Source organism: Periophthalmus magnuspinnatus, chromosome 23 (assembly GCF_009829125.3).
Source record: "Periophthalmus magnuspinnatus isolate fPerMag1 chromosome 23, fPerMag1.2.pri, whole genome shotgun sequence".
NCBI lineage: Eukaryota > Metazoa > Chordata > Actinopteri > Gobiiformes > Gobiidae > Periophthalmus > Periophthalmus magnuspinnatus.
The window spans coordinates 4,895,281-4,918,327 of NC_047148.1; the positions used below are offsets into that span (position 1 = coordinate 4,895,281).

The following is a 23,047-nucleotide window of genomic DNA, read 5'->3' on the forward strand; positions in this document are numbered from 1 at the left end:
TGCGTAACTTAGTGGAATAGTTTATTTTAAAAATGCAAATTGAGGTGTAAAACTATTTGATCACCACTGTTTAGCTCGTACTAGTTTATACAGTTATAGTATTTGCATTAAACATTTCAAAATTGGCATTCAATTCACACAAGTTAAACACACAAACCCTGCATATTTAGGCTAAGTTCTTCTCTCAAACAAAAAACACTCTGTTCCACCTTGTGATGTCATGTGGTAATACAGGAAGTGCTCCACTGTGTTTTTAAACTCCATACACCTTTCAGCCCTAGATTGCCAATCTCCACTGAACTAAAGGTAAAAAGTAGCTGTTACCTTGAAAACTACTGCTGAGCTTTGGAGATGTAGACAGACTAATAACCCAGGATAACTCAAACGTGTGAATTAAACAAAACACAACTCCAGGTATGTTTTTGATGAGGTGACAACATTATCACAAGAGTCAATTTTGTGTAATACATTAACAACGTAATGGAATACATGCAATATAGGTTCCATGCTATACTGTGGAACATTCCAGGAAAAGCAATCACATCTCCTTGGAGGCAAGAAGGTAGCTGATCCCTGACTGGAAAAGTTACATAGTATAGCTTTTATGCAAGTACTGTGTTGCAATGTATAGAACATCTGCTTAAGTACATATCGCCAAGAAAACGTAATTCACTGCTACCTACTGCTGTTAACAGTCTGACGTTGAATTTTTGAAAGATACATAGTTTGGGTTGTTATTCTTTCTGTGAGGTTTAATTGCAGAAATCTAGTTGCTGTAGCTGGACTCCATGGCATCTCTCCAAGTAGCTGAGATTATTGTGAAACCTAAGCCTCGGCGGGCATGACACCGGAGCGCCCTGACACTGGCTTGAACCCCGTTTTCAGGTGGGAAGAATTACGAGAGGCTCCTTCGCACAGGTGATGGTGTCCAATGAAACGGTCGCACACAGCCCAGCATTCTTCGCCCAAGGTCTAAATGCTGATTGTCTTGACAGATTGAACTTGTGTGTTATCACCAAACTGTCACGCAGGCTAATTTTTCAGTCCCTGCACCTCGGCTAGTTTACGTTATCCCTTCACAGTGCAGTGTTTTATAGGAGTATTGTCATGGGGAAGGAAAGTGGAGTTATTTTGACCTGCTCTGATTGGGGATACTTAGATGTTGTAGCGGTCTTTAGTCACTACATACTTGGTCTTGAGTTGTTTTTCTTTCACCATTCATCTACGCTTGATTAAATTACATGGGCTGTCCTTTGCGCTATAGCTTTATATGACAGTATGACTACGGTATTTTATTTTGACAAATCTTTTAGTCAAAGATCTTTTGCCGAGTTAATTCAATGCATTTATCAATCACACCTACTGGACATGTGTGCAGAAACTGTCTAGCTAACTAGCTGCCTTTATTTCTTTTGTACATTTAAGAGTGGATAACTCAGGTCTGCGGGAGGCAGGAGTTGACTCTTGTGCTCTATAAGCCATGTTAGAATGTTGTTACCTCATCAAAAATATAGCCAGAGTTGTGCTTTATGCCATTCATGCATGTTTGAGCTGTCCTACGATATGAATCTGGCTACTTCTCCAAAGCTCAAAATGCTCTGTTCCACCTTGTGATATCATGATGCAGTAATTTTCAAGTCAACAGCTACCTTTTACCTTTTTTCAATAGAGATTCACACAATTCCAGGGCTGAAATCACCCAAATGATTCTAGTGAAGGTGTATGGAGTTTAAAAACAAAGTTCGTAATTCCTGTATTACCACATGACATCACAAGGTGGAACAGGAATACTTTCTGTTTGGGAGAAGAACACCTAAATGTGTTAAACATGTGTGAATGAAGCAGAACACAACTCCAGGTATGTTTGTGATGAGAAAAAAACATTATAACATAGATCAGAAAATAGTGTAATATGCAAAATGAGCATATCGAGTATATTGTTGATAATTATATATACATACACTGCCTGCCCAAAAAAACAAAACAAGAAAAGTTGCTACCTGGATTTAACTAGGCAAATAGGTTGGGGTTGCTGCAGTTGATCAGGTCTAGGTTCAGCAACAGTCTGTGCTCAAAGAATGAGGTCCGCTGACCACCTGAATATACTGAATGACCAGGTTATTCCCTCAATGGATTTATTCTTCCCTGATGGCACGGGCATATTCGTAGATGGCAATTCCAGGATTGATTGGGCTCAAATTGTGAAAGAGTGGTTCAGGGAGCATGAGACATCATTTTCACACATGGATTGGCCACCAGAGTCCAGACCTTAACCCCATTGAGAATCTTTGGGATGTGCTGGAGAAGGCTTTGTGCAGCGGTCAGACTCTACCATCATCAATGCAAGATCTTGTGAAAAATTAATGCAACACTGGATGGAAATAAATCTTGTGATATTGCAAAAGCTTATCGAAACAATGCCACAACGAATTAATGCCGTAATCAAAGCTAAAGGCAGTCCTATACACACACACACACACACACACACACACACACACACACACACACACACACACTTGATACTTGGACATCAACCAAGACATTGTAGCACATTCCTGATGCATTGATTCGTAAAATACTGTTATAAAATGACATTTTTTGTTTAGTTGTAACTGTTTATGTGTTGTTAATGTAACTGCTTTTGTATGTGACTTTTGGTTGCTATGCTGACAAGTTGATTTGAAGTTTCTATTCGTCAGTTACTGCTCTGTTTTGGAGACTGGTTCTACTGAGTTGAGACTGCTGTTGTTTTGCTCTTGGCCTACAATAGCCCTTGTGTTCAGAAAATAAACAACCAGAAGAGATTTGTTTCCTTACACCAGAACACTACAATATCATCAGAATATTTGTTATCAAGATGCCAAAAAAATTACATTTTTGTCAATATTGCCAACCCCTAATCTTTTCTATGAATTCTACAATGATATTCAAGCCCTATAATCCATGCAATCGTCTACTGACTCAACACCCCATATTTTCTATGGCGGATGAGCTTCACATTCTTCCACTTGGTCACAGCCACTGACAAAAGCTTTTACTCCAGAGGCAACAAGCCAAGTCTTTTGTTCATGATGCTCATTTTATTGGGCCTTGAAAGAGATACCAGCAACAGCGACATCTTACAACAGCTTTGGAATCCACCCTCTCCACCGCAAACCACAGGCCCAGACAGTAGGGGTGTAAATCCACTCAAGAAATTTGTGGTCGACTATTGATATCTTGGCGATCAATTTGTTGAATAAATGGGACTGTTGCGTGAAACTGGCATAAGCTCCTAAAACATTTTATTATCTTTATGGTATGAACATATATATACAACAGCACTATATATGATCTCAGATTAAACTCATAAATCAGTCCCTCAATTTTAATATAAAAATATATTATTGTTGACCAATACAAATAGTTTTCTTTTTCTCACTCCTTTTCAAGCTTAAATAAGAAAAAAAAGTGAAATGTACATTAAGTGTACTGAAAACATGTATACTTATACCTTGTGTTCAAATAGATAAATAAATGAAATGAAATTCATGAGATTTTGGTAGACTAAAACACCATGGACTAATTAAGATTGGGGTACCTGATTTTCACACCAGGAAAGGAGGAGGCAAAGTCCATCTAACTTGCTCATCAACTTTTGGCACCTTGGTAATATCCACATGCATTTATTTTTTGGGTATGTACACAGTTTTAGAACTACTTCTTCTCAGATGGTGAGGTGAAACTGAGATGGACCAACCAAACGCAGCCAATCATAGCTTTCCTTTTGACATTTACTTCCTGGTTGTCAAGTTTGTACATATAGAATACTTTTTGGGGGATAACTCTGCTTTACAGTTTAGTTTTAGTATTATTGTTTACTTATATATATTTACTTCAACAAAATATCTTACTATAAAATTTGCTATTGTGACAGGCCTATAGGTACCCAGGCTTTAAGGCTAAACAATTAAAGGTGGACAGCCCTACTAGATGGCGTCTGCTACCTGCCTGGTTGGGAAATGGCCAGAAAGCTTCCACTGTGTGTGTATGTGAGTGTGCATGGAGGAACACAGCAGCAGCAGCAGCCTCGATTTGGGTCAGAGAGTTGACAGACAGTGGAATGCGAATGTGTGTATGTTGACAAACTCCACTGCACTGTGAATGGGGTCTGTGATTACACCTCATCATGCGTGCTGCATCGCTCCTGTCGCTGACCCCCCCCCCCCCCCCCCCCAAAAAAAACCCCTCCATCCTGCCTTTCTCTCTCTTTCTCTCGTCCTCCCTTTCCCCCCTCTTTTCTTTCTCTCTCTTCACCCTACCGTCTCCCTCTCACACCACGCTGGGACCCTCTTGGGCAATCATGTGGTCACACTACCTGACTCCTCGCTGCTCAAGAGTGCAGTTGACAAAAACAGCCCGCGGCCCGTCATGTGGAAAAGATTCAGTCGGCACTACGCATACATTCGCCACCCCCCGACTCCTCTTGCTTTCTCTACCCCATAACCGGAGCACTGGGGTGTTACCGTGCCCCTGTTCACCTGTGAAGGGAAATGCCAGGGATTGTCCAGATACTACGTGTGAGATATTTTCGTGTTTGCAGCGTTATGTTCATGATGCGTGGATGCTGCTTTAAGTAGTTGTGTACACTGCTTGTCTGTGTGTGTGTGTTGTGCAAGCAGACCCCCTTTTTGTCAGCTCAGTTGTCGTGTAACATAAAGCCAGCGGTCAGCATGAGCTCAGAGCTGTCAGTCAAACACGGTGGTCCCGGGCTGTTGAGCTGCTCACCTGTGTTTATTGGACAAGACCTGCACCATTTTAACCCGGCGAGAGTGCCATGCCTTCCTGAATTTTACTCTCCCCTTTTGCTTTGCTACTGCCTCCTTCGATCAATCTCCGCATCTACTACTATCTACTTCTCTCTTTACTAGACCTGTCATGATAAGTAATGTATCGACTTCAATAAATGATAGAAGGAACTATAACGTTTGGGGGAGGGGTTAATATATTTACCGTAAATTTCGGATTATAAGCCGCTACTTTTTTTCCACGCTTTGAACCCTGCGGCTTGTACAGCAGTGCGGCTTATTTATGGATTTTTTACTGGATAACGGCCCCTGGGTTTTATTTTCACGGACAAGCCTTCTACACGTGGCAGATAAATATGGCAAAAACAACTTAAGTGCATTAAAAAAATACAACTCACCAAACCGCTGCATCAGAGGGAGCCCTGCGCTGATTATGTGATTATGTCTACTCTGCTCCGCAGTTTCTTTCAAAAACTCTAAAGGCGTATTGTTTAATCCCAGGTGCTTATTCTCCATGTGCCAAAGCAGTTTTGAAGGTTTCATTGCCTTATTTGCTTTTCCCGTATGTTACGTAGAGCGGACTGTGCGCGTGAGTCACCTGCAGCGACAAACCCAGATTTTAAGTGGGCATTGTCTGTTAAATTTATCTTTCTTTTTCTTGGAGGTGTAGTCTCCTCTTCTGGCTCCTCAGTTGTCCTTTTCCCCTTTGTTAAAAGCTCTCCAAAGACTTTTGTTTTGGCTCATTTTCACTCGCTTGTGGCTCTACTTTTGTGCGTCGTGTCTGATGTGTTATACGTGATACGTCACCGCGGAGACAAGAGCAGATAATATACTTGCTACTACATCAAATAGATTTCTGTGGCGATTTCCAGCAGGATTTTCATGATACATCTACGGACGAGCTTATTAGTGTGTCATTAGGGACGGGCCAAAGTTGCTCCTGACCCCTGTGCGCACAACGTCTGAAAATCAGGGCTCTTTACGCAGGACTGTGAGCTGTGTCTGTGTCTGTGTCTGTGTCTGTGAGACGTGAGCGGTGTTTGTTTTGAACATTGTTCCGCGAGTGTGACGCTTATTTTGAGCAACGAAAAATAAGAAAATATAATTTTATTGTAAGATCATAATAATCTTCCAATTTAAACTACAACAAAAAAGAGCTAACACAAATAAAATACACTTCAGCCACGCAGAGCCGCAGTATGAGGCTGAAAGAGGCGCATACGGCTCCGGAGCCGCGGGTTGCCGACTCCTGAAATAGAGCCACTGCACGTAAGCTCGACATCAATGAATCCAACTTGGTCAATGTAAAAGACGACAAAAGTTTTCAGAGGAAATAAAAGCAGATTTTCCGTTTTGGTGCAGTTTTATTTTCTAAACCTGCAGATGTGTTCATCCCGTGTTGATGTCGTGTTGGTTCCAATTTTCAGGCAAAGTTAAAAAAAAGCGTGTCAGTGCACCGTCTTTCTGTGTAAATATCTCATGTTACAATATGAAAACCTGCGGCTTTTATTCAGGTGCGGCTTATATATGTACAAAATTGATTTTCTCTTCAAATTTAGCTGGTGCGGCTTTTAATCAGGTGCGCTCTGTAGTCCGAAATTTACGGTATTTGTATTAGTACTAGTTTCCCGGACCTTATGACCAACATTTTGTCATTTCCCTGTACTACTTTTTACTGAATTAAGATTTGAGACCTAGAGGGTTCAATAAATGACTTCTATGTCTCTACGTATTTATTGCAGCTCATGTAATTTGTAATAATAACCATTGTTTTTTTGTTGTTTGTTTTTCTGAATAATTCTGCTTTTATGTCATTTATTGTCTATATTTTGTTCAGCAATATATTGTATTTTTTCCCTCACTGTCTCAGTTTTCTCAGGCTTTCTTTCTTCCCTCTACTTTTTTCCTAGTCCATTTTTATTTTGTATTATTTTGGGACCTCTTTGTCAGCTGTCTCCACGGCGGGCAGCGCTCATCTCTGCTCCTCACCTGGTTGAACACGCGCACTATCACGCACAGTGCCGTGGCTGGATAACTGATTGAAACTTGCGTCGCAAAGTTGCTAATGCTCACTGAAGCATTATATTGTAGATAAAGTAAATAAACTAGGTTAGCTTGGAAGAAATCTCCGGGATAGACTGCAGTTAGATGGAAGATGAGTCGCAGGCCCACAAACAGATGCGTTGAGAGGAGAGTGATTGGTTGAAATTGTGTCAGTGATGTTGAGGTGAGAAGCGAGTCAAGTCTGCAGATATTGTATATGGCTCAAGAATTTCACAAGTTTAATGTTTTTTGAGGAGCCCTCTAGAAATGTAACAGCAGCATTCAAAGACCTCTAGGCAAGTGGAGGCTTGCAGTAAGTAGATCGTATATACAGCTCTATATGGTGCATGCACTCCAGGCCTGTGTCTACACCAATGTCATCATTCTTAAAAAATACCTGGAAGATGTAGTGATCTAGAATTTCATAAACTTTTTGGGAGATCACTATCACTTTTTCAAATTTTGCATGCTACTTTTATTACATTTTGATAAATAGTTGGTTGCAAAATTGGTTTGTCCCTATACTATTCGTTTCCTGCATATTCCAACTCATGGACTTTGAATGGGAAAAATACTCACTCTGGCACAAATTAAATGTAATAATTAAAAAAAAAAAAGTTTGGGAAAAAAGTTCACTCAGCTATTAAGAGCTTCCATTATTTTAAAGTTCAGAATACATGCATAATTTCACACAATGCTAGCCAAAAGACCACTTGCTAGCACGCTAGTTAAATATGCATGTGCTAACTCTATGGCTTCAAAGCACTGTCTATTGAATGAACCTTCTTCAGGTTTCAGGCTTTACAGTGTTGGACGTTCATATTTTCTGCTTGTATTATATCAAACTCCGCTGTATTCACTGCGGCTCTATTCTGCCCTGCAAAGTGGTATAGGTGACATGGTAATACATTTGCATTGTGTCCAGTGATAAATACTGTGGCAGGTCTTACTCACTTGGCTGCCTCTGAATGTCTCTGGACAGCGGCCCGTATTGTCAAAGGCACAGGGTCATTCAAAACGCACTCTCCCCTTCCTTCTGCTTTTGTCACATATTTCTACGACGATGATAGTTTTCTCATTTATTTAGTGAATAGTCGGCGGCTTGGAGGAGAAGAAAGAAGAGGAGTTTTACATTATGGAAATGATGGAATGGCTTATAATCTCACACATATTCATCATACACACACTGGACCCATGTGATACTGTCCTCCATTTGGCCATTGTTGGGCGTCCTCCTGTTCCTCTCATTGAGCAAAGCAGGCACTAATCCTGTCTCTTCTTTGAGATGACAATGTTTACTAGCTATCATTCAATAAGGAGCTAGGAGCATGACACAGTTTCTTAGCTAAATGCTTGCCCACTATGAAAGCCTGAAAGCCATGTTATATTCAAACAAGACTTGAGCTTGCATGTATCAACATTAGAGTGACATGAATAATGAGGGATTAGGGTTACGGATGTTGACAGAACATATGTTTACCACACCTTTATGTACATCCTTTAGCATGTACATAAACCCTTCTCATTTCACATCCTTCCTGTCAAGTGTTACTAATAAATAAGGCTTATTTGCATGTTCTTATCCACCCAGGTGGGAGGACACATAACACATAAGCAGGGTAATAAGATTTATTCCTGGAAAAGCGTACATGTTTAGATCACCTTATTTTTCTCTGCTCTCTTAGCCCCTCTCTAAACTGGTTTGCGTTCAAAGTCCTGACAGCATCAGGGATTAGTGCCATAGCTGCTCGCAGTCATTAGTGTGTTTTTAGCGTTGTGTCATGTGCTGTTTTCCACCATCAGAGCTCGAACCCTACCTCCCGTGTGTCTCTTGCTTCAGCACCGAGTGAGAAATGAAAAACATCACGGCGACCTCCTCTGACCCTTCCTGACGCACACTCAGTTAAATGGTTTGTAAGACGTTTAATTACCAAATGGTATAATCGTTATTCATCTCATCATTAGATGTATGATATTAAGTGAATTGCATCCCCTGGGTCCCCGTGTTTCACAGATCAATAGATTTAGATGAAGCTTGAAGGGGGTGGGGGGTGGGGTGGGCAGTAAAAACACTTCTGAGGCCCCTGATATGAACACATGCATTGTTTCTGTGATGCACTGTGGTGACATCCGCTCATTTATTTTTGCAATTAGCGTTTATATAGGTTTAATTATGCTAATTCCTGTGCATATATCCGGCCATTGCACTATGCCACTTTTTAATGGATTCACGGCTCCTGGGTTTATTTTGATGGTGAAAGGACGTGAAACAATGGACAAGGTTATGGCACCACACTCTTCCCATGGGCAGAGTGCTTGCGTATGCACTTCAGGACACTTTGTTGGTATCAAGCATTGTTTGAAGGCATTGTGGAGATTGCTAATGCGGCGTGTACACCTCGGAGGCCGGCTAGCTTGCAGCTTGATATCGCCTGTATTCCCAATGTGAATATGGCTGAGTGGTGATCGGGGACTTGCCGCACCACGAGCTGTTATTGGCTGCAGCCGGCACTACTAGCCCGAGTTAATTGTCCATTATCTACTATTATCTAAGCTCTCAGTCTCTCGGCCTCTTTTATTCTCTCACTCATAATTCAAGCCGTCATACTTTCACTCACTGCGCCATGTTTTTTTTTCCTCCCTTTACTCTACTACTCTAACACAACCGAGCCCTGGCAACCGAGTTCAAATAGTAGTAATGATAGCCTTTGTTCTTGCTGTACCTTTGAGTAGGATTTGGAAAATGTAGCGGGCAAAGCGCCATGTTCATTTCTTGTCTTATCATCTCACAGCGGGAGGTGTTCTGGTGACTAATATCCACCAACTACAGTACAAAATAATTTCTTATTGGGAAGTTATGAGTTGAAACTGTCTGCAGACTTTGACTTTGATGAAAAATCCAAGTTTTTTTCCCGGCCAGGTTTGATGAGGTGATGGATCCGTGCACCGAGGCATTTGAGGAATCCTCGGAAATTTCACTTGATGGCACTGTTTTCCTTTTTGCTCCAGCTGAAGCAACAGGGCATGTTTTATGTATGCCGGGCACAATGTAAAAAAAACCCCGGCGGTGCCACTGATCTGCGTGTCGTCTCTTCTTTTCCTGTCCCTGGGCACTAGAGAAACGAGCGGGAATACTGACAAACAATAAAATCATATTCAACTTTTTTTTTCTTCCCCTCCATAAATCATGCAACTTCCAAAAGACTTAAAAAGCAAGCAGACTTTTGGTACTGTAAAGAAGTTCATTAATTTTTTGTATGTTTTTGGTATTTTTTTAACTTCTTTTTATAAGAAGTGACTTAAACCTTTGTCTCTCATGATAACACAATTTGATGTGTGATATATTGATGAAATAAATAGAGACGATAAACGATAATATTTAAATAATTTATGCCACTGACACAGTAACCCAAAAGTACAATATTGTTTTAAAAAAAAACATGCACTGCCATAAATAAATAGCAACAGTTTAGTTTGCATCTCTAATAAAAGTGATTTATTCAACCTAAAAATCTTATCATCTAGTCAAAAAATGAAACCTGCTACAATATGTATGTTTTTAAGCAAAAAGTCTCCAGCCATTTAAATTAATTAAAGTGCATTCCTTGCATTCCTCCCGTGCTGCCAGGTGTTGCTTTAATAATAGCATCAACACAGTGATACACACTATACAGCCTGGGGTGTCAGGGCACATTATTACAATTCACACCTTAGTTACACTACTACTTGATATAGGAGATCGGGGAATCTTCATCTTATGCCCCCACCCCCTTCACAGTGCCCCTTGTAGACTGCAAGTTCACACCTTACACCCATCGTAATGCAGTGACTCTTACAATATTGATCATGCAGATAAGATGTGTCAATAAACTAAACTAAAAAAAAAACAAAAAAAAAACAGAAAAACATTCTGCATTTTTTCATGTTTCTTCATCAAAACACGGAGTTGTGTTCTGTTTCATTCACACATGTTTAAGGCCGTGCTCGTCTCAAACAGAAAACACTGTTCCACCTTGTGATGTTATGTGGTAATACAGGAAGTGCTCCACTCTGTTTTTAAACTCCAGACTAATAATAAAGGGTTATTCAAATGTGTGAAGGAAACAAAACACAACTCCAGGTATGTTTTTAAGGGGTAAATAATTTTACTAAATACAATAGGTAAAACTGGAAAATTCTGAATTTCTGCACCAGTCAGCAATGTGTTATTCAATTTCTTTCACACTTTCAAAGGTTCACATTTCAGATTTTTTTTTGCTCGTGCATGGTGATGTGACTGTTGGCAAATACGATAAGTAAATAAGAAAAAAAATAAATAAAAGCTAAAATAAAAAGCTTTCGCTGGGCAGGGCTGGATAGGGCGTTGTTAAAAAGGTTGGATGGATGAATTGGAGGTGTGTGGGGTAGTGAGGGTCAAGCTCATATTAAGTGCTCAGATAGAAAATGGCCTCGCATTAGAAAGCGTTGGCGCTGTCTAGCCTCATAAGCAGCCCGTAAAGACGCAATACATCATAGTGAAAAATAAGCCCGGCTTGTATTTCAGCATTGCGCGCATCATAAATAAAGGTGTGCCGTGCATAATTGAGGCCTGCGTGCGGGGAGCTCGGCTGGAGATGAGAAATGGAAATCTGTGTACTGGTAAATAGATAATCACACAAAAGTAATTGAGGTTTTCAAACCCCAATCTAGTCTGCCAGCGTGAGCTCGTTTGCATGTTAATCACGTCGGTGATTTCCCTTCATCACAGGGAAGTCCGTGCGCACGTCCATAACCAGCTTTTAATTGCATTTAAAATGTCACAGAGGTGGAACACATGTAATTTAGCCAGAACTGTGTCCAAATTAATGGGTACTACTGAGACGCACCATTGGACAGTGCTGAAAATAAGAGAGGATGTCCATTGTTTTGGTCTTTATAAGGCCTATCCCGATAACAAATTTTGAAGTGTGATATATAGCTGAAGTAAATATGTAAGTAAGTAAGTAAGTATGATAATACTGAAACCAAACCATAAAGCAGAATTATCCCCCTAAAACTATTCTAAATGTGCAATATTGTTAAAAATATGAGCTGGAAAAAATTAGTGGCTGAATGGAACACTTAGTAATAATAATAATAGTAATAGTTTTTATCTATAAATAGTCATAGACATTTGTGATTCAACATTCTACAGCTCAAATCTCATTGTAGTAGAAAAAAAAAAAAAAAAAAAAAAAAAAAATGCCAGTAGTACAAAGAAAAAGTACCCACGATAAATACTGACCCTGAAAAAGTATTGTTCCATGTGACATATATTGAATGATACAGTATTTATCGTGACAGGCCTGGTCTTTATTACAGATGCTTCACTCATCTGTCTCCTCGATAACATCTCTACTGCACCTTTCAAGTGTATAGCAGGACTTCAGAATGGAATCTGACAGACACTTTGTGAACAACTTAACACTACAATAGGTGCCAACTTCGTGCAAAATCAGCCAAAATGGATGGACATTAACGCGGTAGAAAGAGAACATCAAAGACCGTGGCCTCAGAGCGAAAGTGGTGCATTTTAAATAAAAAACGAGCGGAATAGTTTATTTTCTTTCATCACCAGGTGTTCTTTGGCGTATAAATTACCAAGATGATGTTTCCATAACACATCTTAGGGCACTCCAGAGAGGGGCCAAACCTGCGAAACAGCCCTATTTAATTTTTCATAGAGGTGGACCATCAGGAGCAATAAGCCAATATTCTTTTTCCCCTTTTCCAGATGCCTCCACCACTGTATCTTACCAAAACCCAAGCCCCTAAAAAGAAGGAAAAAAAAAAAAAAAAGTTCTGCGGAGACCTACATGAAAGGAAGCAACTGTTGAAATGTTAATTTTACCATCTGCTGTTGGGGCCTGCTACCTTTTGTGTGTGTGTGTTTCTCGTTCTCCCTGCCTCTTTTAATTCCCAGTAGTTCTGTTCTGTTTCATGAATGCACTGCTATTTTGGCTGTTTGAAGTCACCAGGTCTCAGTGTGCGAGGCTTTGACCGACTGGAAAATGCTACAATGCCACCTGGCGCAAGGTGGAGACCATCCCATTAGCTTCCTGTTTAGACGCTAGTCCCACATGGTAAGTTCTCCGAGCTCTCCCAAAGTTCTTGTTACGCTCATATGCCCTCACTCCTGTACACAGCGGGTCAGTGGCTGCATGCCGCTGAGTCTGGCTAAGGCTTGAGTTTGCACGCCTTCTGAGACCTATTTATTCTGTTTATCTTAATGCTGAAGATTTGAGTCCCTCATTTACAAGACCCCTAGCACCTTTGTCCAGCTTTCCCAATAAACATAGGCTAATCCAAGAACTCTCCAACAATAGACTTTGCTGCAGATTTTTTCCATCGTCCCATCTTGCGTTGACACTTTTAAAAGCAGATGTATATTGCCAAGTTTGCTGTGAAGATATTGCCAAATGGATAGATTCCATTGTGAGATTTGATAGTTGGCAATTAGGGTGAGACATCCTGTGTGCCGGGTTGCTTAGCGTTTTCCTTGGCCTGAACCGGATTGTTTAGTCTGCTCTCATTGTGAGCTGTTTCTGAGCTGCAGTTGACGTTGTTTGCAGAGCGCGGGGGGAAAAAGTGAGAGGGGCCAGTCCCTTTCTCTATTTATTTATTTTCCCCGTCCTTGGAGCTCGGAATCTGATTTGTGTTCATGTTGCTCTATTCTCTCTGAGCGGTTTTTAAGTGTGGCTGCTGAAATCTAGACTCTGTATGACCTCACTGCGCGGCCTGTGTTTCATTAATGACCAGCCCTGTGGTTTGGGGAGAGGAATATTTTTCATATGACACCGCCTTGCATTAGCGCGGAGCGGCAGCTGCACAACCACAAAACCATCCAATTTTGTGGCTTTGAAAGGTGTGAAAAGTTCAGCTCCCTATAGCAAACCATGCATTTATAATTACAGTCTGCGTGGATGTGTCAATAGGCTAACTACTGAAATGTATAAAAGACACAGCAAACAAAGTCACCTGCTGAAAACGTTTGTCATCAATTCTCCTCAGAAAGTTGGAAAGTAAACAGAAGATATAGTTTACGGTCTTAACACAGCTGACATGCTCGCCTTAGAGAAGCCACCTAAGATAACAAGAGCTATTCTCAAATAACACAAGTAGCACTTTGACGGCTCGATTCATTTGCAGTAAATACTTTGGCTTAACATGATTTCAAACTATTTTCATCCATGGGGTCCCTAATACTGAGCAAACAAGTCTTTTAAGTCTTTTTTTCCCGAATGCCACATCTGGCATTAGAGGTATTACTTTGCAGATTGATTGATTTCCCAGGCTTTGTTGGGAGAGACTCACGCAAGCCATATAGCGACTTAGAAGCATGCAACAATTCAGCCATATGCAGCAAAGTCCTGCAAGGAAAATCCCAGACACTAGACTACTGTAAGACTTTTGGTACCTCGCAGGATATTAGATATCCAAGAGGAAACCTCAGATTTGTCCCGTCCAAAAACAGAGAGCCCTTGTACTGCCTCCTCACTCCACACTTTCCTTCTCTCTTCTTAAATCCATATGGTTCTTGTCATCATAGCACAACAAATACAAGTTGTCCAAACACACATGATAGCATGTTTATATTAGCAGATAATTCTTAGCCATTCATCATGGTGCACTCCTTTAGCACTTGCAGCATTCAGGATTGTGTTGTCAGTTTGAAAGCAGAAGGTGGAACAGAGGGAGATTGAGGTTAGTCACCAGGCTGAGGCCAAGTGAACAAAGAAAAGATTACCTAATAGTCCTGCTATGTATTTGAAGTGCAAGCGGCTGTTTGTTTAGGGAAGTTCAGTGTGCAGGGAGATGTTTCTCAGGAGTCCAGCAGCACTTTTGAACTGTCACAAACATCCCCCTCCTATCCATGAGAAGAAAGAGAGGGGCAAAAGCCAGTCCAAAAATGTCATTCTTTTTCCCAAGTTGGCAAAGTGTGGAAAACTGTCTCAGCTCTAATTGGGTGTTTTCTGTGAGAATTAAGAGTCATTTGAGATGATATGACAAGTGTTTATTGCCACTGATTCTCTGCACTACATTTGGGCAGCATGCTATGAGCTCTCTAATAACTTGTATATATCTTTAAAGAGCAGGAGCACATGCTGTCAGTTCAAATAAAGTTGCAAATTATTTTCATTTTTATCTCAGATGTTGTCAACAAGTGCAGCTAAACTGTTAATTACATGCCAGTAAGTAAGAAATAACACAATTTTAGAAAGATTGACTTCATACAAAGATTCCAATGAAAGGTTGAAGATGCAGATGCAGTTCACAACAGGGACAAATAAAGAGACACTTCAGATTCAAAATATGCTATTGGCAACTTAGAATAATTGCTCTAAATTTATTTTTAATTCCACAAATTGCAGTCATCCATTCTACTGTGGTTTCTGAATAAACAGTTACATAGCTTGATTCTCTAAAATCTCTAGCAGCCATTTCTGTTTGGATAAATTGAACATCTAGTCCTATTTTCGAAGTCATCAGCGATTGCTTTTTTGCCACTCAGAGCACTGAACATGGACAGCTTTTAAAGGTAGTGAGTAGGCCTGATAAGTGGCTCAATCTTTGTACTAAAGCTTTTTTACTGAAGGTTTAATAACTACTGTATAATGAATTATAATGTATTCTCTCCAATTGCAAATTTTCCGTACTATAGCCCTTCTGCCGTAGCATAAAAGTCCATCTGAATATTATTGTGACGAGCCTTTTAAGAATACAAATCAATTGGATGATTTTAAGTAGTTATATTCATACTTTTGTTACGAATTCCCCCAATGCCAAATGGAGTTGTGCTTTTATAACGGCAATAGCAAACCAATTTCAAAGTAGTGATATTTCCATCCCAAAGATGATTGACTGTTTGTGGTACATCATGGTCAGTCCAAGTCAACTGTATATGTTAGTCTAAAATGCCTAGGTTGAAGTCATTGAAAAGCAAAAAGCCCTCTGAATCATTGCTGTTCCACTTTAATGGAACATACTTTTCAATGACAGCGTGTACCTCCACATCATCAAAGTAAAACTTCCAAAGTTACGCTTAACTTGTTGCTGAAATAGTTTCTCGGTTTCAAGAAAATTGCAGAGCGCCAAGTCTCAAGAAGTGTATCAAGGAATCTTCCCTGCAGGAAAAATTGCCACTTGCATACTTGTGTTTGACCAAAGTGAAGCCCTCACTCTCTCCTGGGGAACATGCACTGTTTAGGCACATATAAAGGAGTCATTTTATTACTCGCTACATCTCCTTTCACAAGCCATTTCATTTTTCTTTTCAGCCTCCACAGAAGCCTTTATTTGATCTCATATTCACGCGTATGTCTGCCTCAGACCGACCAGACTGCGTTTATTTTCATTTGGAAAACACATTTAGTGATGGAGGGGTGGCAGCGGCTCAGAGAGTAGGGGCTCTCGTGTCCAAAGGACAGAGGTAACTTTTTCTGTCACACGTCAATGTCCCCCTGTAGCAATTTTACGCTGCAACATCGTTTGGAACTAAACTTCTCACCTCCATCTCGGACTATTCATACTCTCAGAATATTCCAAACTATTCCCCAAATGTATTCCTCTTTTCCCCTTTTCCAAACACCTCCTTTTTAAATACCTGTTAAGTGTGCATCGGTGCTGTGAAATTGATACAGCCATATACCAAGAGCTTTGAAACTCAGATCATGGGCAGAGAGTGCCATTTATGAGGCAGCCTACTCAGATGTGTCCAGATGGAGGTGGTCACTGGAGAGTGCGACGTCCTCATAAAGTCCACTGCACTGGCTGCTTCGGCCCGACTCACGCTCGCCTGTTTACAGAGGCCAGAAGCTCCACAGCTGTGGAAAAGCCTGCTGCATATGTAAAAAATCCCACAGTTCCTGAATATCTCTTTTTTATTTATCACTGTGTCTGTCTGTCTCTCTGCCCGAGCCGGCTGCACCCATATCCTCTCCAGCCCATGTCTGGTGACAGCACAATGAAAACATTTTTGTGAAGTGTCATTCCTCCACTCCGGAAGTCCCACTCTCCTAAATAGTTCGTTCTCCAGGTCGTCTCTGTCTTTCTATTTTCTCTTCATTTTAGGGGCTGGGGGTGGCCATATCACTACCTCCTCTGGGCTCACTTCCACACAATGAATTACCTCCAGATGTAATTCCTATCCCCCGCCCTTGGCCCTCAAATTAGTGGCTAGTAAAAAATTAGGTTTGAATTAGCCGTGGTGTGGAGAAAAGACGAGTTTGAAAGTTCCATGTAATGAGTTTATTATTCTTTGCTGGAATGCCATTTTTCCTGAATTCATTTGATCAGGGCCTTTTAGGTGTAATTGGTGTCTTGTTGAATGGTGTTTTAGTCATGACTGTATAGCCCTCATGTCAGCAGAAAGTCGGAAGGCAAACTCAAAAGTTCACTCTCCGGATGCCCTGCTTTTTTCTATTTTGGACATCTTTTTTCCAGCCTTATTATATTTAATTGTTTTTAATCTCCCATATTTAGATATTATTTTATTGCATCTTGCGTCGCCTCTATGGAGCATCCCTAAATTGCAGCCAATTGCATCTACAGGTGTTGTGCTCTTTTGACTGCCACTGGAGCTTGTCTTGCTTCCATGTGAGTGTGTAGCTGTGGTTCTGGGAATGATAATCTGTTTGGCAGAGGTTCAGCCGTGGGATCCTCAGACGCTACACATCACTGTCATAAACGGCTCTCGAATTCCTCCTTAACACAAATGTCTGAAGGCATAAAATGACACGTGGATCATTTTTTATAAACATCTTGACATCGCAGTAGCCAAGACGGTTAACATAAACAATAAATCATTGGCTTCTATTTTGTGTTGTAGGAGAGGTTACATTTGAACAATGGCTGTTATTATAACCAGATGAAATCTAAGACTAAAGACACTTTTTACAACATGGTGGACCCTTTCATCTCTTTCCTATCTGCTGTGGAACAGGTAACCGCTGGGAGCCACACTGTTTAAATTTACACGCCTTAACAGAGCCTTTGATATCAGCGACACGTTTAATTCAAATGCACTTTTGAAGAAAATGTTTTTGGTTTTGTTTTCGGAGGGGGGTAGAGCATGAGGTGTGGTGATGGAGGAGATGAGAGGAGGCGCAGAAGAGCCAATTTAACCTGAGTGTCTGTCGCTTGTCTGCTGTAGTCCGCTTGAAGAGGCTGGTCAGCTTGAACTGTCTGATTTCTGTCATTTCGATCTCTTTTTATTTTTCTGCTGTAATGTATACTTTAATTTGGACTCCTGCTGTCTGCAGAGGCAGCTGGAGGAGGTGCAGGTATCATTAAGCCTTGGAGAGGCTCTGGCGGAACACTGCTGAGTGCTATACGTGGCTCCTCGCCGTGCGTCTGGATATTTGTGAGACCATTGAATATACAGCAGAGTTTATTTTCAATAGGAACCTGAGGCGGGCTGGTCCAGAGTGCCCCTCCTCAGGCTGCTTACTGGGCTGTTGATATTGAGTGGAGCAAACACTCTCTCAGGGATGTCCTGTTGGGCACTGGGCCAAAGTCGCAAATGGAAGTCACATGTGGAGACTCCCAGAGGAAAGGCCGGCCCCACTTCACACCATCGCTACTATTTATCCTCATCAAATATAACAAACATCTCTGAGCTGTGTACTTGTTTACAGCTCTGAATGTATAGAATCATTTTGTTTTTATTCAAGTGGCCTCAATCAAAGTCCTTGCTTTGTGCATTTCCTGCTCATAAAATAAATGCTAATAAATCTGGGCATTGTCATCGTCAGCCATTTAATAGGCAGTTCATGAGGGATTTTTCTGAATGCACGGTGCAAGGCAAGTTGCCATGGATACCTGGGTGCTTAAGTACAGTATATTAAAATGGTGCCGCCTTCTAACCACTTATATAATCACCGGTCCGTAATGGGCTGTGCTCTTTGGCCATAAGCAACATATCATGTGATCAACACTGAACCTGGACTGAAAGAACGTACCCACTCATTACGCCTTATTTGGCTTTTTTCAGTAGGCAGGACTAAGTGCTTGGTGAATTGTGCTTGTGGAACATTTGCGTGACAACTAATGAATGGTGCTGATGTGTGTGTGTGTTATACATGTGTGGTGCTTTGCTCTTTAAAGCGCTGGTTATCACTATGTGGTAGTTGTTAGGAGCAGTTGAGCATATTTTAGCAGATGTTAAAATCACTTCATTTAGTCTGACTGGCTCTTACATGTGGAAATGGACCAGGGAGGGGGGATGTCAAATGGATAGCCTAAATGAAAGTCAACAGTGATGCTTTTGGCACTTAGGCTCCAGCCAAAACCAGATCTACCTTTTTATTCTTGTGGGCGCCAGTCCCAGTTGCCCTTCATACTTTGGTACAGGTGCAGTTACCCTAAATCAAATCATACTCTTATCATTTATTTACCTCCAAATATTGCTGATAATAATAGTAATAAGTTAGAAAAATAACTAGACTTTATATATTGATTTTGCGATTTGCTGAATCTTACCAGAAAGTTAAATTTCTGATTACTTGAAATTAAATACAATGATTATCTTTGGTAAAAAAAAAAAAGTAAACACATTTTTCTGCTAATTGTAGCTTTGCAACAAATTAAAATGATAAATCATTTCTAAATAGGTTGGCATTTGTCATAAAGGACTTTATATTGGTCAGACTTCTTATCAACGTAGCCACTCTGAGAACCAAGAAGTAACCCCACTTTCTTGACTTTGCTAATGCCCTCAAGGCGTTATGGTCCGTGGTGGTTTGAATTTAATTGCGTGTACAACGTAAGGAAGTGATGGTCCCACACAGACAGGCAAACCAACATCCGTCACCGCTGCTGTCAAGGCCCCCCTCCTATCCCAAGCACCCCCCCCCCTTTCACCTCCTCCCATCCCGAGTACCCCCCTCTTGCCCCTTCACTGCACCTCCCTGCCTCAGCCTTCACCCAGGCCCGTAACCAGCTGCTGCCACCCGCCCTCCCCGCTGACTCTGCCCACCGTTGCTACACATGTCTGCTGCCCCCCTCCTTTACACCCCCCCACAACCACCCCCACCTCCCTCCGCTCTCACTGTTCGGGCTGCCACCACATCAAGGCGCTGGTGGGCCTATTTGTCTCCGTTGACCTTGGCAGCGAGAAGAGACGCGGGGAATAAATATCTAAAGGGAGGAGGCATACAATTGTCACAGATGTGTAGAAATAAGCATAGCATTCTCCCCAGCGAAGAGCCGTGTTTCTAAGGCTAGGGGCCCCTTGTTTGTCTTTTCCAGTGAGGCGCTCTGACTAGTTTATTAAAGGGGGTGAAGGAGCTTTCTAGCCCGCAGCCGTCAGTGCCGAGAGAGGAATGGTTGAAATTACTGGCATAATGTGGACGCTTACAGCAATTAACAGCAGTTGTTTAACGCTAGACGCTCTGGCACTATCTTTTCTTTTTTTCTCTCCCTCCTGTCATCTCTCACTCCACTTTCTCTGTCACAGTTGTTTAGTGTTTACCCTTATGTCCTCGGAGCTCAAACAACTGGCACTAATGAAAATGCTACATCTTTTGGCCTATGTTTGTGACTTAATAATGATATCATACAGTTGAAATATGCCGCAGTGAAGCCGAGATAATGTGCTATTCAGTGGGTGTTAAATCACACCAGTGAACTGCTCTGAGCCGCGAGTTCAAGTGGTCTTTACCCTTGTGTTAGGGGCTGCGTCTTTTCTTCCAAATAAATCTATCATGGTTGCCCTGAATGGCCTTCTTTTAAAATAGTAAAGTTCCTCTAATCCTTCAGCGCGCCAAGTAGATCCAAGTCGCGTGCGTGGCGATAATTTTTAGCAACTTTAGCGGTTTGCATTGTATGTATATGTGCGTAAACGTTTGTAAGCAGATGTGAGGAGGGACGTCGCCTCTTATAGGGAGTCTCGGAGGTCCATGTGGCGCGGTGGGCTGGTGGCAGATGGACTGGCTCTCTGCATCTGCCGTGAACAGACTAGGGGCTTTGTACTCCTCTCTCCTGGGGAAGACGGGGCTTTCTTCTCGCCAGTAGATTCCTGTCTGCTGGAGCGACTAAGAAAAACATCTGTGGCATGCGAGGGAGAGGGAGCAAGGAGAGGGGAGAGAGAAAGGGAGAGTGAGTGAAAAAAGACAATGGGATTAACAAAGATCATCAATTCAAAGACATATTTTGTGTTGTTTTCTTTTAAAAAAAAAAAATTACATTTCATTTGTTTACACGTGGCATGAAACTGTTCTAAAAAAAGTCATTACGAGGTTTTTGAAAATGTCATGTGAAAGGTATACTTATACCTGCCTAAACATGATTGCTTCTAAGTAGGGCAAAAAACACACCTGGCACTCCAAAGATTTATGTTATCAATTTCTATTTATATTCATTATTTCAGCTGTGATTAACTTTGCATTCAGTAATTCTTCTTTTCTAAAACATACATTGACAACTACTTTTACAATTAGTCGATGAAGTGCATTACGTTTGCAGGTCTCCCTAGTTTTTGAACCTTTGTGGACTTCCCTCTCCCCTTTCGGATTCCTCCACAAAACGCCTCTTCTGAGCCCCCCCGTACACACATACACCCCCCTTCCCTCTACCCTCTCCCCAACACACACACACATCACATGCAGCACTATTCTTTTGCCAACTCTCACCACCCTCCACCCCCTCCTCCCCTCTCCCTGCGACCAGCCCCCCTACCCGTCCGATCAAGCCACTGGTTTTTTTGTGTACTATTGGTCCTCGGGCGTCAAAACAATCCGGCGGGGCTGCCTGACTTGTTTTAATTAGGTAGCGGGACTGAAACGGCAACTGTCTCTTAGACGTGACCAGGCAAAGGTTGCTCTCGTACTTACTGCACTACTGTAAATACTGTTCTAAATACTTCTGCGGTGATGTATTTGACAGTAAGCAGCAGCTAACGCATCTTTTTTTTTTTTTTGCTTCCTTTCTTCCACTTTTCTTCGAGTGGTATTTACCCCCTTTTTTCCCCTTTTTTTGTTTTTGAACTTGCCTCCTGGGTTTTGAGAATACTTCTGCAAATGCTTCTTACTGGAGAGAGTGGATGTTGTTTTAAAGGTAGGTCTTTCTTCAAACTTTACTTGTTGTAGTTTACAGATAGAATCAGGGCTAATTGTTATTAAAACAGCTTTTGCGCCAATCCCATTCACTTTACCGCTACCCTGAACGCTTCAGATCAACGTAAGCTAAAACCCCCGAAGCACAGCACACGCACCTACCTTCTGTGTATAGTGATCTCGGCATCCCTCTCTCCCTTCCTCTCCACTCCGCGGTGCCGGTTGACAAAAGAAGGACTCCGGAGCGGTGGTTGCCTGCGTATGTGCTCCAGCTGTGTGTGTGCGTGTGCGTGGAAGAGAATTGCGTTTTGGGACTAGCGGCTGTGTAGCGCTTGGCAGGCTGCTCGCTGCGGTGCGGAGGGAGAGCCGGCGAGCGTCCTGCGAGGAGACTGGGCGCTCCCCGTGTGTAGAGCGTCCCCTCATACACACACTCCAGTGACACACAAGACCCACCCACACACTGCCGCACGCACACCCGCACCACACATTTTTATTAAAACCTTTAAAACTAGAAACATTGTAAGTTAATTCTCCTAATATAAATCAAAGGAAATTGAAAGCATCAATTATCTTTTTGTTCTCGTAAAACACAGAGAGAAAAGATTAGTGTCTTCCATTAATTGTGAGATATTTCATCAGCTCAAAGCGGCAGGAGTGATGGTGTAATTATTACCAGAGTAAAGACAGGGAAGCTGCCTACCGTTTCTGTCATAAATTTACATTCTGTTACTTGAGCCCTCTCCATTCACACACTCGCTCCAAACTCCACTTCTTCTTCCTCCTTTTCCCCCTAAACTGAGCTGCTCTAGCCGGGCCTAGCTTGTCCAACCTGCAAAACACAGGGGGGCCCGGTTCGTAATTGCCCTGGTGACAACTTGAAATGATAGAATAATTGTCAGGAGAGGCGTCTAGGATTTTTTTCCTTTTTTTTTAATGGGGCGACGGTGATTTAAGTATGCATGAATGGCACAGTGGTGGTGGTGGTGAGAGAGGGGAGAAAGGGGAGAGGAGAGAGGTGGGGCGAGGGTGGAGGTAGCGGAGGGATCGCGGGACAGGATGGGGGGGCTGGCTTGTTTATGATGCCATCCCCCATAAACAGGGCAGAAGTGATGACACAGATAGTGTTGCCTTCTCCACGCGGCACCG

At 41.8% G+C, this 23,047-nt stretch overlaps 1 protein-coding gene across 5 annotated transcripts in view; it reads left to right on the forward strand.

Moving 5' to 3' along the window:
* foxp2 (forkhead box P2) overlaps nucleotides 1-23,047 on the forward strand; it is a 115,289-nt gene that overhangs the window by 14,272 nt on the left and 77,970 nt on the right. Inside the window, exon 1 of one of the 5 annotated variants that reach the window (XM_033989398.2) lies at nucleotides 21,830-21,902. The exons of the other annotated variants lie outside the window; for them this stretch is intronic. The gene's annotated coding sequence lies outside the window, so the exon portion shown is untranslated. Of the gene's footprint in view, nucleotides 1-21,829; nucleotides 21,903-23,047 lie in introns of those variants that run through there. 5 annotated transcript variants of the gene reach the window in all.